The sequence below is a fragment of the Carassius gibelio genome, chromosome B20, assembly GCF_023724105.1.
Source record: "Carassius gibelio isolate Cgi1373 ecotype wild population from Czech Republic chromosome B20, carGib1.2-hapl.c, whole genome shotgun sequence".
In the NCBI taxonomy this organism is placed as follows: Eukaryota; Metazoa; Chordata; class Actinopteri; order Cypriniformes; family Cyprinidae; genus Carassius; species Carassius gibelio.
In genome coordinates, this window is record NC_068415.1 from 4,370,396 (window position 1) to 4,385,644 (window position 15,249).

A 15,249-nucleotide genomic window follows, 5' to 3' on the forward strand; every position below is an offset into this window, starting at 1 on the left:
GTTTTTCCCCCACAAATATAATTTTCTGCTTACGGTTAGACGTGACCTTGAAATGGGCAGCCTACTTCGTACCTATTCCACATATATCATCTGACAAGTAGAGAAAACAAGACATTAATCTTTCCTCCCGACTTTGACAAAGTCTTCAGCAGACACTTGAGCTCGACTGACTGACACCACGTCTGCACAGAGGGATATTTGGAGGCATCTGATGGTGGGTTGTGTCTCCTGGCCTGCAGGTTTACACTTGAGAGGCAAACTTAAGTGCACATACCAAGGATAGACAAACCTAAACACTGCATTTGGGTACACGTCAAACAAAATGGGGAGAGTTCATGTGAGAGGCTTGTGTTATTTCCCGGAAAGATACACAATTTACAACGAATCTTTACAAGTAGGTCCCATACCTCAGATGGACTTGTTAAAGGCATGATTGTCAAGTATTTCCGAATTTAGAAGGCTTAATTTTGTCCAAATCTATTTCTACCCTTCTGCTCACCCCTGATGGTACAAAAACATATCAACGCTTTTGGGTTAGAGGCAAAAATCAGGTGAGTGGCACTCTGAGATCTTAAAGGGATAGTTCCAAGTATGGAAAAATTAAAAATTAAAAAATTTAATTCAAAATTCAAAATAAAGGTAATTGCAGATTACTTTTTCATAATTTAGACCTTTTGCGTGTGCACAATTCTAATTTTATATCTCATAATTTGGATTTCTTTTCTAGCAATTCCGCAATTTCGTTTTTTATTTATTATTATTATTCGCAAGCCATGAAAAAAATAACTGTCGCAATCTCACAATTTTGACTTCAACCCTTTCTTCTCAGAGTTGCGAGTTTGTCCCATCATTTTGCATTTGTAACTTGCAATTCTGAGTTTATATCTTGCAAATGAGAAAAGAAAATGTTAGATATAACTTCTCACTACTTTATATATATTAGGCTACAATTACCTTAAAAAAAACCTTCCATGTGTTAGTCATATTATGTCAAGTCAGTTTTATTTATATAGCATTTTACACAATGTACATTGTTTCAGAGTAGCTTTACAAAATATATTGCAATTCTAACCCACAATTTAAATATTTAGCAATTCCATTAACAGTTGCATATTCAAAATTAACTACTTTTGTACTTTTGTAGAGCTTGCCCATCCACTTTCATTTTGTGGAAGAAAACAGACTAGACAAACTACTTCTTTGGGGTCAAGAATGGTTTTTAAGCTAAATTTCTGCATGAACTATCCCTTTAAAACTAGTGTCTCTGTACCATTAGAGCATGCCAAGTATTTGAAGAAAGGTTAAAAAACAGAGGGCCCAGTAAGGTGCAGACGGCAGACGTTTTTCTTTCGTAAAATCAGCAACAACTTCTTTATTTATCTTTCTAAAACAGGGCCGGAGACATGTGCGATATAATGGCCGAACGTTCACCGAATCTCCTATGAATCTGTCACTTTGAGCCCTGTGCAGTATGGAGAGGAGTTGGAAGTGCTCAGAGGGGAGGTAAAGAGCAGACACGTCTTGGCATCCACACAGCAACATTAAAAGTGTGTGGTTTCACAATAATAATAATCTTGAGAGCAGCTGTGTAAACATTTAACTGAGCACGCCTCTTGTGGCACGGTACGGGATCCTCATGTTCAACTGTGTATTTTGCTAGATGCGATTGTGCACTTATCAACACTTATCTAAATGCCTGCGCTTGTCTTTTCTGCATCATAGCTTGTATTGACATAACCCTGGACCGTGATGTTTTCATAGCGACCGGCTGTAGGAATTTAACAGTTTCATATAATCTGCCTTATGAAAGTTTGTCTGTACTAACAAATATTATGTAGTTGCATTTGCAGTAAAAAATGGGACTTGAGTCATACGTATTGAAATCTTTGACTTTTAATAATAGACCAAAATCCAGCACACTATTATGAATACAGTTCAACCCCCAAAAAAAGAAAAAAAAGAAATTATTACTTTAATTGGGTCAAAAGTGACAGTAAAGACATTTCTAATGTTAAAAATATTTATATTATAAACTTATTTAAAATTGTGTGTTTTTACAGTACTTTTGATTAAATAATGCAGCCTTGGTGTGTGTCAGTTTTTGTGTGTTTTGAAAAAGCTTTTTTCATGGAAAAGAGAGTCCGGCACATTTCACAGAAAAAGACCATAAATGAAGACAGAATTCACATCAAGTAAGCAAGAATCAGTATGCAGCAAGTTTCCAGCCCTCTTGGGTCATGTGACTTAATTGCCTGTTTGCTCTATTTATCTCTGTGAAAAACTGCTCTGGGTTCACAAAGTGTAGAGAATAATCAGCTGGATCAAACACTGCCTTAAATTACAGCAGAGAATCAAATAGCGGCTGATGTCTATTCATCCGCATGGGTAAACAGTGCGCCTGTAATTCACCTTTTCTCTTTCCCTAACTCTCTCTCTCTCACTCTTTCTCTCTCTCTCTCTCTCGTCACACACTCCATTACTGTGATGTGCCACTAACATTGTCGTAAACAAACCCCAGATGCTCAAGAACACACCTCTTTGATCCGGGTTCGAAGACCTCCCTGAATCTGCTGGTACCCCTTCCACCTGATGTTCAGAGACCGCCTTACTGAGGAAACAGGAAGAGGCCATGTTCAGTAAGTAGCTTGCTTTGTACTGAATTGTGAGTAGAATGATATGTACGCTATTAAAATATAGTTAGTGAAACAGTAGGCATGCAGCAACATTTCAGTTGCACACTATGTTGTTGTCACATGACCATGTTACTTTGAAATAAATATGATATTTTTGTGCATTTTGATAATAACATTGTAATACCTGCTGCTTTAGTGTTTTTGTAAGTGGTAATTGTCAGAATTCCTTGAATGATGCCCATAGACATTAAGTTCTATAAATCATCTACAATATTCCTTAAAAGCTAAAACCAGATGAACATTTCATTTATTCTACATCAAAAGTTTGGGGCCTGTAAGAAAAAAAAAAAAATGTTTTTGAAAGATGAAAGAAAGATGCATTTATTTTATCAAAAATACAGTAAAAACAATTGTGAAATTTTATTGCAATTTAAAAAAACTGTTTTCTATTTGAATGTATGTTGAATGTATTTTTAAATATAATTTGTTCTTGTGATGCAAAGCTGAACTTTCAGCAACATAACTCCAATCTCCAGTGTCACGTGATCCTTTAGAAATCAATTATCATTATCAATGTTGAAAATGTGGAAATGTTTACGGAAATGTGATACTTTTTTAATTCTTTGATGAATAGAAAGCTCTTTTAATAACATTATGAAAGTCTTTACTGACAGTTAGGTTTCAAACACCAATAATATTAGAAATATTTGAGTTCATCTCGAGTTTGTGACATTGTTCAGTCCAGTTTTGTAACTCTAGACAAAACACGTGAGAATATTCTGCTCTTTTTCTAATTTAAACAAAAATAGAAACAACTGAGATTACTGAGTTCAGTAAATGCATAATTTTCAAAGATGGAGTGTGTAATCTGCGAACGCTGTGCCAACACTATCAATCAAACAGAAATCCCATGAAGCAATACAGAGCGAACTCTAGCAGGACTTTATTAATTCAAATCTAAGTCTGTCTCAAAGTCAGTGTCCCCAAACTCAATTCAATATTCTGTATCGCAGGACGTGGATGTGAGCCATGCAGTGTTTTCTGAAGACAGAAGAGAAACTCAATGAGAGAAAATGTAAAAGTAAATAAGACGGCTAATTAATTCTCAGATTGCACAGTTATCTCATATAAAGGACGTAATTCATCTTTGATTCCTTTGGCCCCTGTTCCCGTCGCTGAGAACGAAGGCCCCCTCGCTTGGTTTGTGTATGGATCATTGAGAAAGACTGGGCCCCCTTGTCATTATGTCAAATTCTACCTAAGAACGAAACATTCTATTTTCATAACCTGGTTAAGTAATCATATTACCTCAGGCTCCATAAAGTGGAACAAACAGTAGCATAGAAGTTCAGCTGCTTTTTTACATGCCTTGAGTGACAGATTGGCTTTCATCAAAGGGGTCTGAATCAAACTTATGGAGTCATTTCGCGTTGCTAAGAATACTAAATTGATCCTCACATGCAGAACATCTGGTGAAAAGCAATTTCCACCCAAGTGTTTTAGTATTTCCTCATAATTAATTTCACATGTACATGACAAGAGCTACTGGCCTCCCAGAACAGGCTCACAAAAGCCAGCTTTGTTCCCCTCCGTCAAAAAGTACGCTGTGGTTCCTAGTTAAAACGCGCTTGTACTTTTGACGCTCAAATTGATGATGAAAGGTCCGCTCAGGAGACGCAAGTCATATCTTCTGCTCCAGAAGCTCCAGAAAGCATGCTGTGTTGGCCCCCACTCGTGAGCCCTGTTTACACCTGGTATTCAGATGTGTTTTTGGCAATCTGATCACAAGTGGACACTGCTAGAACACAGTAGAACACGCGGTCTGAAAACTTTTGAGCTTGTCCTCTTTCAAGGTACAGTCGAAAACGCATTTATCCGGATTGCTTTCGTAGTGTAGATGTGTTTTCAAAGCCACTTCACTAGTTCACGCTTACATATTATTAGCTGAGATATGGTATGCGTATTTGGCGTGCTTTCCGGGGAAGGGCTCCGAGCTCGGAAATGGCCCGAATCTAGAGTACCCCCCCCCCCCTTCCCCGTATATTATAAAGTGAACTTGATGTGAGGAGATGGGGTGGAGGAGGGATGCTGATAAACCGTCAATGGATAGAGGTAAGTCAGCGATATTTATACTATGGGATTGATTACTTGATTGTGGTCCACCTGTGGTGATTAGGCTAAGTATCTGACGCGCTCCTCCCGAATCTTATTTATAATTACATTAAAGGCATGGAGGCCTAATCAAGGCCACAGATCTTCATTACAGTGAAGAAAAAAAGGTTCTTTAGATGATAAAAATGTTTTTCTTCACACTAAGATAAAATGGTTCTTTTATGAACTGTTCACTGAAAGGTTCTTGAATGGTTATATGGCATTGCTACAAAAAAAAAAAAACCTTCTCAAACCTTTATTTTTAAGAGTGGGAATAATTGCACTGAAGTGATTAGTACGCTCAAACGCACAAGTATGGTAAATTGTGTGATTGTTTTCAAATTATCTTCTTGGACCCCTACGATCCTCCACAATGCTCTTGAACTGAGGAGAATACAGGCCTATGACATGAGACATAACAGCACCTGCTCTTACTTGTCTCCAAACAGTGAGGTTTCTCCAGATAAAAGTCAGTCACCATCAGATTAATCACTAAAGCCACCAGGGAAGATGCTGTCCGATCAAACACGTCTGTTTGTGTAGCGTGTCTGGGACCACCTACATGTGCATATGTACTGTAATGCTTTTTTGGCAAAACCATTTGTAAGCATATTGTTTTTCCCCAAGCGGACTTCCCCCTATTTTGAGGTTGATGTTTCATGCACTGTCGTTTTTTTCAGACGTCTCATGTTATCGAAGAGGGACTTGAATGGGTTGAAGTTGCCATACACAAGTGAACAAGAATGGAAAATATGTTCTTGTTCCGATACCGAGCCCAGATAAAAGCAGGTGTTTCAGGTGTTTTGGATAACTGATTTATTTTAACCGGTGGAACATCCTGTTTGCCAAGTAAATTCTGAAAGGCCAAGCGTTCACCCGGTGTTCCTCTCAAAAATCAAAGTGTCTCATTCTTCTTTATCTTCATCTTTTATGTCAGCCAGCTGTTTATCTGTCTTTTCAGCTTCATTCTTAGGGACTAGTACACTCAAAAATGAATGTTTAGTTATTTTTTTCTGTGAAAGATAAAAAGAGAAAGTTTTAATAATATGATGCCAATTTTTCTATGTAATTATAATGAAGGCATACTGGTTTTTTGAAATATTGATAAAAATTGCCATAAAAGTAGTCCGAAAAAGCTTGTGCCCTGTATTTTGTAGGCACCTCTGGTGATTTGGTAACTATTGTGATCGGACTGAATCACTGAGTTGAACTTGAGAACTGAATCAGTCTGATTTGTGCATCATTCAGATGGTTTCAGATGCGGTGGTGTTGGCGCAGTGGATAAGACACATGCTTTTAGACCTGGGTTCAAATCCACTGTGAGACACCAAAGTGTCCCTGAGCAAGACACTTAACCCCTAGTTGCTCCAGAGGTGTGTGACCTCTGACATATATAGCAATTGTTAGTCGCTTTGGATAAAAGCATCAGGTAAATGTTTCTGTGAACATTTCATTCAATTGGTCAGACTCAAAAGGATGATTTTATGATTCACAGATTTAATTTATTCAGATAAGTTTCTGAGTGATTAATGACAAAATTTTGAACCAAATCATGAACTTTCCAAGAAAATCCAGGGTGATTGTAAAGCTTTTCTTGTTATCATGTTGTCATATTTTAGTCATATTCATTGTAATATTTGATTTAATTTTATTTTAAACTATATATATATATATATATATATATATATATATATATATATATATACATATTTACGTACTTTGGCAATATTGCATGTAAAAAAATCATACTGATGAAGTACTTCAAAATTTAAATGTACTTTTAAAGAATAGTAACTATCATATTAATCCAGTGCACAATTCATATCAACCATTTTTTTTTTTTTTTTTTTTTCGTGTATGGGTCCTCATTCACTTCTAAAAATGGCCAGGATATCCTTTAAGAACTGACATTTATATTCCACAGAAGAAAGTAATACATTTTTGGAATAAATAATGGCAGAATTTTCATTTTGGAGTGAATTATCCCTTTAAGCAGAAAGCATGACGTATTCCTATTCCTAAAATGTCTGCTTTGAAAAACCATAACAAGAACTTGAGATGTTGCTTCACCATCATAATCCTCTTAATTTTTTTCTCAGGCAGCCAACTTTTCCCTTCGTTTCCAGACTAATCTATAGTGCTAATAGTCCAGTTAATCTGTTTCACTTCCACATTTTTAATCACTGAACAGCAAGTCTGCTTCTATTGATCCTTTAACCCCACTAACCCCGCCGATGACCCCCGGAAGGGATAGCATGACACGCAGGTGATGAGTGGAGCGGTAGGAAGAAAAGAAGCCTTACAGTCATGGGGGAATCTCGTACCAGAGAGGTCAAAGTCATGAGGGACCACTATTATCCAGATGAACTCTGTTGTTTGTGACTTCAAAAGCATTTAAATACAACAGTAGACTCTCTCAGAGAACCTTTTGTGACCCGGGCCCTTTGTGCCGAGGTCTGGAGGGTGACTGGTTTCCCTCAGAGCCGTGACAGGTCTGGTGCTCAGAGACGTTTAAGCGTCTAATGTTACCCGAGCAGCTCCGGTATTAGAGCCTGATGACGAGCGAGGAAAACAGCGAGGCCGCTTCATTTACCCCTAACAAAAACACAAATAAGAATGAGCGGAGGGACACAACGGTTAAACAGTCTTCAATCTGGACTCCTGTTATTGGAAAATAATAGCTTTGTGAAAAGGAAGTAATCTAGAGGGCCTTTAATCAATTTCTGCTAGATGAGCGATCGGGATGAAAGCTCTGGGACGGGGTCGCCAGCTCCAGACATTGTGGGCTGGTTGGTGTATAGGAAGGATGGGCTTTAATTTGTCTTTTCAGAGTGTCCAGGCATCTTTAAAGGCTTAATTGTTACCATAGACAGCCTTGATGCCATGTGTTTGCGGAAATGGTTTCAAGGCCCGCTGTGGTAAAATCACAGTCCGAGTGACCACTGACTAAACGCAGAGTGCTTTATAGGTTAAAAACCCATTGCAGCGCCATTACGCAAATAGTTCGCCAGGTTCCGGTTTCTGTGTAACATAACCCAGGCCGAAAGCAGCAGAAGAATAAAGAGTCTGTGAAATCGTGGATCGATGTGTTTAATCGCTAACTTTAAAGTGAACGTAAGCTTTAAACATTAACTTCGAAGGCTGGTGATGCCGCGAAAGCTCGTTTTGCTTTCTTCATTCAACAACGCGACAATAAATGGCACAACAAAAACCGTTCTGACGCGTTGTACCCCGAGGACCATCATTCAATCGCTCAGTCCTCTCTTGTTGCATACACAACTAATGAAAGTATAAGAAGTCACTTTGTGCACGATCCCGCGAGGTCCAGGGTCAGGTAAACATGCATTGTTTGGTGAGACATCATTTCTTTCTTGTGGTTATGATGTAAACTCCCATTGTGGGATTTGGTGCTGAGAGGGGAAACTCGGTCTGGGTTTTGTTCAGCACACAGAAGAGCGGTAATCCCTGCACCTGAGGCTATTTTCAGGGAGGTTCCTGTAAGCCGAGAGCTACCCCAGAACATCTCAGATGAGCTACTACAATAAAGACCTGCCAACTTGAGATCCATTACCTGAGCCGGCTCTGACAGGAATGTCAAGAATTCCAATGCTCTTTCACTTGAAGAAAAAAGGAAAAGCTGATAAGTCCATTGTTGCTTAAGTTTTATTTGCGATTCCAGTGGTGGGAACTGCATACGTCTGCAGGCGTTTCTGATAACCTCCATAATGCTCAAATGTTAGTAAATGCTTTGTACTGAAAATACGTAGTTGCAATTGTCCACAACCATTTCTGACAAAAATCTAACATGCAATAATTTAGCATGGTTGGAAGCAATTTTCATCTAATGATTTATAATGAATTTCCAGGAACTCCAAACTCCATGGTGAAACTTGATCATTCAACATAGTTGAGAAGCAATCATTAGCAAATGTGTTGTGGTGAATATTTCACATTTCAAGTGAAATCCTGATAACTTCTTTGTTTCTTGTGTTTTGTGTGTGTGTGTGTGTGTGTGTGTGTGTTTCCATTGTCAAGAACCCCAAACATCTTCAAACGTTTCTGATGAAGACTGTGGTAAGTCACCATAACCATTAGCTAATGGTTTCCAGTCCAAATTTCTAGTGTAAAGCTGAAATTATGTAAGTTGGTGTTTATAGTCCAGTGGAGGAAACTTGAGAAGCCATTGTTAGAAAATGCTTTCTTCAACATATAATTTAATGAAAATTCTATAATTACTTTCTTCTTGACATCCAAAAATGAAAATTTTAAACATGCGACATCATAATTCAGTCATGAAAACATTAGCAAATGATTTATAGCGATTATTTCCACCTATTTTAAGTGCAAAGCATATGAAACCTGCATTGCTTATATCTTATTTGTGAATCCAGTGGCAGTAACTGCAAAATGTTTCCGACAAACTACGTAATGTGATGCGTAATTGAGAAGCAATCATTAGCCAAAGCTCTTTAGAGAAGATTTCAGCATATAACGAAGGGGGAGGATAAAATAATTTCCTCTCCGCCAGCCAAAGATAACATCCCATCAACGGAATATACCATAGCAATATTTCTTCTTTAGAGGACATAGGAAGGGTACATGAATAATGAAGTGAAATTGCTCCAAGAGGTGCTAAATCGTTTGTGATAGGTTCAACTAGAGGACACCTGTGAGTTTTGTTCCTCACGAGCGCACTTCAAAGTTCTCAAGGCGGGCTTTAGGCAGACTAAATGTGTCTACCTGATGGACGTGCATTCAAGGAACAGATGAAAACAGTAGCTTCTCTGTGTATTTGAGCAGCATGTCATGATGATCCTTAATGCGACAGTAATTGCTCCTTGATGCCTGGCTTGCCAGCAAAGAGAGCAAGACCTTTCTCCAATGAGTCAGAGAGAAAAGATTTCGAAATTGGAATGTCAACGGGATAATCCCCATGTTGCCGCTGATGGATCCTCTTGACCTTTGACATCCAAATATAGGTTGAATATTTTACAAACAGCTTACGTTAATGATGCTTTCCTTAAATGGGGAATGAAACCTTTTAACATGTTTCAGGCGGTGCATAAACACAAAGGAGGTGTTGCCGGAGGCGTTCGGCTCGTTTGAAGATGACCGCAGATGAGTTTGGCATGCCAAGGAGTCTTGCTATAGGGCGGCCCGAAGCATGTGGAGAACACTTGAATACATATATCTGAATATTTAATCTCAAAACAGTGTGGGCCGGGGATCTTTCAATGGTTTGAATTCCTTCTCCATGTGTGAGAAATCTGCCCTCCGCAACCTGCAGTTCAAAACTCGCAACTGTAACAAATCTGTGGATTAGTTGGCTGTAACTATGGCTAAAGAAACAGGAAGGAACCACAGCTCCAAAAGCACTAGAAACGTCTAAACTTGCAGGGCATGGCAGAAATTCAACCGACACTCGATAAAGTGTGCGAGACATTCAAATATTTACTTTTATTCCAAGCTTGGAAACAAATTTAAAATAGAAGAATAAATTACAACCCATAAATCTTATTTCCTGTCACTTCTTGCCTCAAGCATTGCAGCTAACAGTTTACTGTTTTTGTGTTTGTGTGTGTGTGTGTGTGTCTCAGGTGCCCCTATATATGATTCTTTATTTCAATATTAGCTTTTTAAATAATTTTTCTGGTGAATTATGGCTATTTTCATTCCAAAGAACTTCAGTATCCATTGGTTTGCTTAAATGTCTTCCTTTAAGCCATTGCATTCATTAAACCAGTCATTGTGAAGGACATTTTGATTGGCTCTTGTAGTTTTTTCTATTGTATGAATGTTTTAAGTTAATTAGCATCCCTCCCTATTTTCTGTTGTTTATCATAATAAATATAAAAAAGTCAAATATTGACAGTAAGCTAAGCAATTTCAAAATTGCATCTAATAATTTTACCTCAAATATAAACATAGTAGCAAAAAACAAATTTATTTTAACAATAAAAATATTTTTTCAATTAGATTAAATCATTGGACATTCTACCAAAAAAAAAAAAAAAACACTATTTACCACATTTCTTGAGGATCCCTGTGCTGAGAGGAGCCCTCAGAAGTGATCTACATTTCAGCATGCATGGAGGGCTCTGGGAAGCCATGCCAAAATGTCAGGAGCTTGTCAGCAATTCTTCTGATTTGTCATCAGGCTTATCAGATTTTGCTGTGCATCTCCTTTCTGAGTGTGAATGGAAAAATGGAATTCATTCATTCAACATTGGAAACTGTATGGCCGCTTTGAGTATGTGTGTTTTTGCCTCTAGATAAACAAAACTGGATTTTGAAAAATGCCAGATCTCTTCCAGATGGCTTGAACCAACACCTCGCTTTGCCATTTCAGCCCTGCGTCTGAGATCACGACTCAGTGTGGCACTCTGTGCGTGGCATCCCTTGAGACATGTACAACAACAAATCTTTTTTCACAGCGATCTTTTGTTTAGCACAAACTTGACGCTGAGATATATGTGAACTACTACAACAAACAATTAAAAACCATTTGAACATTAACTCATTTGTCAAGATGTTTAAACAAATCCAGTGGCTTATTTACTGGGCTACTCTAATGAGTAGTTAAAGCATTTTGTCACATTGGGTTTGTTTGTGTTTGTCATTCCAAACCCTTTATTTCTTGAGTGGACTGTACTATTAAAGTTTCAGTTGCTTTTTTATGAAATTAATGGAGCTTGCAGACTTCAAAAGGGATATAAATGCACCATAAAATGGTGCTAAAAGTAGTGTTTTATGGCTGTGCTGTTATGACAAAATCTAGTTTTTTAGTCCAGTGTTTTTAATGAATCAGTTGATTAAATAATTCATTCATGAACTTCACTGAACTAATGATCCGTGGCTCTGAAGTTCTCACTGGAAGGAGAGATTGTAGTGAACATATTTTTTGAATAAATTTGCCATATTGACATTCATCCATTTGGCCAATGCTTATGTCCTAAGCAACTTGCTTTAGAAGTATATTTTTTAATAGTTCATGCAAACCATGAGCTTGGCATCGCTGGCAACACTATTTGAGCTTCAGGAATGCTTGCATGCAAGCTGAATGGACCATTTTTTGTAGTGCTTTTAACGGAATAGTTTGCTGACAACTTATTAACCTTCAGGCTATTCAAGTTGTAGGTGAGTTTGTTTCTTTAGTGGCATATTATTTGGAGAACTTGCAATGTGTGGATGGGTGCCGTCATTAAGAGAGTCCAAACAGCTGACAAAAACATCACAGTAATCCACATGACTCCAGTCCATCAATTAACATCTTGTGAAGTGAAAAGTTGCATGTTTGTAAGAACCAAATCCATCAAGACAATTTAAACTTAAAACCTTCTGGTCAAAATGCGGGTCCCCTGTCCATAATATTGCTTTCTTCAGAGAAAAAAGTCATCTTGTTTGAATCAGGAGAGAAATATGCACAGATTATGCACTGTTTACAAGCGAAAATGGTCCAAAATAATTATAAACAAATATGTTGGTCGAATTTGATGTGGCAACAGAATACAGACTTTTTCACTGAAGTGTTATTATGGGTTATGGACTCATTTTCACCAGAATCAATGATTTAAAGTTCAAATTCCTTAAGGATGGATTTGTTTCTTATAAACACGTAGCTTTTAATTTCACAAAATTTGAATTGAGGGATTGCAGTCATGTGGATAATTATGTTTTTATTAACTTTTGGGGACTCTCATTCTGACAGCACCCATTCACTGAACAATGGTGATGTAATGATGTTTTGTAATGAAGTAACAAACTCATGTACATCTTAAATGGCCCGAGGGGTGAGTACATTTTCAGTAATTCATTCATTTTTGGGTGAACCTCTTCTTTAAGTCCTTTCTGAAGCTTCAAAGATTGCGTCCTATTTCTTTGAGATTGCATTGTGATTGCATGACCAAATTATCTCCTTTTGTGCTCCACAGAAGAACATTATCAGGTTTGGAAAGGCATTAGGGTGAGTAAATGATGATAGAATTCATATAAAACTGAGCCAAATTCTAATTTCTTATTAAAAAGTTTGGTGGCCAGAAAGAATCTTGCAAGTAGCTCTAGTGCGTTTTGTCTCTGTATAATGTAGGAAACGTTTGCCGCAGAGCTCTGCTAAAGCTGCGGTTTGAGCCAGACTGCTGTGGGACAGGAAATGTCTGAGCATCACTGGATGAGAGTTCGAACCTGCTGGTCTAAGCAGTCCAGAAGTATGGACTGTCTTCACTGCCTTTCCTCACTTTAAGAACAGGTTAGAAAAGGAAAAAAGGCTGTGGATTTATGATTTAGTACCATAAGTATGTGCACATGTGTAAAAACAGGAATATTTATGTTCAAACAAAGGCGTTAGGTGATGTGTGACTGCTATATAAAGGCTTTGTTCGTTTACATCTGTAGCCATGTCAAGATAACGTCACAAGTCTAGTGTTTTTTTTTTTTTTTTTACTGCTGCTAAAACAATTTGGTGCACGAGCCTGCAGTTAGCTCCAAAAAAACCCTTTTTAGTTAAATTACAAAATATTTAAATGATAAGTCTGAATTATAAGGAGCAGCAGCACTTTTAAATCAATGCAAGCAGTGATGTTTAAAGTCTTATTTGCAGGCATAAGGGGACATGGGAAACGTGTGCCACCAGATCTGCGCTCACGTGCACAGACGGCATTACACAAATTCCTCCCTAATTGTACATTTGACATCTTTCAAAGCCGAAGAAGTGGCAGTCCAGCAACAGGGAATCTGGGGATAAGGCGATATACGGACCACATCCGTCCCGCTTCTCCCGTGGGCTATTTAAAAGTACAGTAGGCTGTATTTTCCGCTGCAAAGCCAAGCACCCACCCTTCCGTCCTTGCACCATATTGGAAACAGATGCCGTTGGATGCAAGGCTCGGCTAATTTAAGTGGACAGGCCAGATGGAGGAGAATGATTGCACACTACCCCCTGTTGGCTTTCATTTCGTAAGGTTCTGCAGAGAGGCAGTGAAGAATTGTTTTACTGTTGAACGTTTCAGCCCCGTATAGCACTGGATCCAGCGTGGGTAGCCGTTTCCTAAATTAGACTGTCACACATACAGGTTTTTATTGCTTTGAGCACTCAGAGACTAGCATGCAGATATGCAGGAGGGAACGTTTTTTTTTTCTTGTTAGAAATAGAATCAAGTAAAACCCACTGGTTAGTGCATTTCTGTAGTGTGTTGCATCCATCAAACTTTTAGTTTGAAGTTTTTTGATAAATAAATGCATCTAACAGTTCTTTTTTTCCAGAAAAAATTTAGCTAGTCATTTCATTTAGCTAGTAAATTTATTTTAAGGAACAGGTAAAAACTCATTCACTGATGCATGTTTGGACATCTTTTTAGAATTTTAGGAAGGCATTAGGTTAAATGCTGCTGTTTACTAGGTTTTTTACTCTGTTATATACTGTAAATTATCTTGTTTTGTTGTTGTTGTTGTTTTTGTCAGTTGTATTTAGTATAAATTTATCACTTCTACCTACACCACGCCCGTTTAAAACACCTTCAAAAGCATATAAATCATTCTTAAGAGGCTGTCCAGCAGAATAGTTTATGTTTAGGAATAACTGTGTCATCATTGCTCAAACCCACATCACGTTTTTTTCTTTTTATCTTCTGTCATTGTTTATCATGTATATAAATAAATGCTGTACTTTTGAAATTTCTATTTATCAACAAATATTGACCACAGTTTCCACACAGATATGAAACACCACGACTGTTTTTTTAACATTGATAATAAGAAGAAATGTTTCTTGAGCAGCAAATCAACATATGAGAACGATTTCTGAAGGATCATGTGACAGAAGCCTGGAGTAATTATACTGAAAATTCAGCTTTGCATCACATTTTAAAATATATTCAGATAGAAAACTGTTATTTTAAATTGAAATAATATTTTGCATAATTTTGGCTGTATTTTTGATCAAATAAATGCAGTCTAGGTGAGACTTCTTTAAAAAAAAAACAATTACAATAATAATATTTTGAACCCTCATATATTTGAAGTGTTATCGTGTGTGAATGTATAGAAATATAAATATTGACTACTTTAATAGTGCTGTTTTGAAATTTTTTTAGTGTGACAGTCCAGATTCCCACTTGCTTTTATGGTGTAAAAAAAGAACAGCTTCTGCAAAATATCTTTGTTTATATTCCACAGATGAAAGAAAGTTTTCCATTTGGGTTGAACTATTGCTTTAAGGGTTCTGTAATCTAAATATTAAGCTCCTCCAGCTGAAATTCAGTCCAGTAACCAAGCATGTATCATCATACGCGTGGTTGTACTATGTAATTTGTGCTTGTGTGTGCGAGATAGAGACAGTTAGCTCACTCAGTGAGGTCTGTGAAATAATTGCACGGTGTGCGCACATGCCAACGTCACTACAGCAAACATTTGCTCGTTTAATTCTATCGTAACCTGAGCCGGGCTTTATTTTCACTACAGGCCAGCAATA